Below are 817 nucleotides of genomic sequence, written 5' to 3'. Positions count from 1 at the left end.
GTGTGTTGAACACTTTTAACTTTATCGATTACTTCCTTTTCCCTCCCACAAGAATAACTTTCTATTACCATTTAACTGAAATGCATTTACAACATCCCGCCCAGGAATGCACCTCTTCCATTATGTGAGAAATAGCTGCGTAAATGTTTTTGTGCCATTTTAACGATATGCTCCGCATTTATTTATGTATTACTGCTGAACATAGTCTTAATTATTTTTTCATATTATGTGTTCTCATAGTAATTTTCCTCAAGGTTAGTAACCACATCCACTTTAATTTTTCCACTTGTTCATGGCATAGATTTGTATACTTTTTAGGGTGTGCTGTGCATGAAAAAGAGCCTTAAGACACTTTGGGGACTGACTTACTGAAATAACTTCTCCAGCATCAATCCTGAAAGAACTAGGCCAGTAAACCACAGAATTTTGTAATTATTTTTAGCTTGAAGAGACCTTAGAGATCACTTTTTCTAGATCCTCCATTTTACAAATTAGGAAACTGAGTCCCAGTGTACATGTGGTAGAGCCAGGATCACAGCCCATTCTTCCCACTAACAAGCCCAGTACTCTTTTGACAGTATCAATCAATAACCCTTGGATTGAGTCATCTATTTTCCAGGTGACTTCTGCATATTCTGGTGTGTGTGTGTGTGTGTGTGTGTGTGTGTGTGTGTGTGTGTCTGTGTGTGCCTTTAGGACTTTATAGCCTTACCAGGTTACAGAAACACCATTTAATATAGAAGAAAGGAGACACAAATTAAAAGGAGAGTTTTCTCTTCCTGTGTCTTCATTAATATCGTTTTTGAGGAAAAAATAG

The sequence above is a fragment of the Pteropus alecto genome, unplaced genomic scaffold, assembly GCF_000325575.1.
Source record: "Pteropus alecto unplaced genomic scaffold, ASM32557v1 scaffold24, whole genome shotgun sequence".
In the NCBI taxonomy this organism is placed as follows: Eukaryota; Metazoa; Chordata; class Mammalia; order Chiroptera; family Pteropodidae; genus Pteropus; species Pteropus alecto.
Note: the sequence above shows the minus strand (reverse complement) of the source record.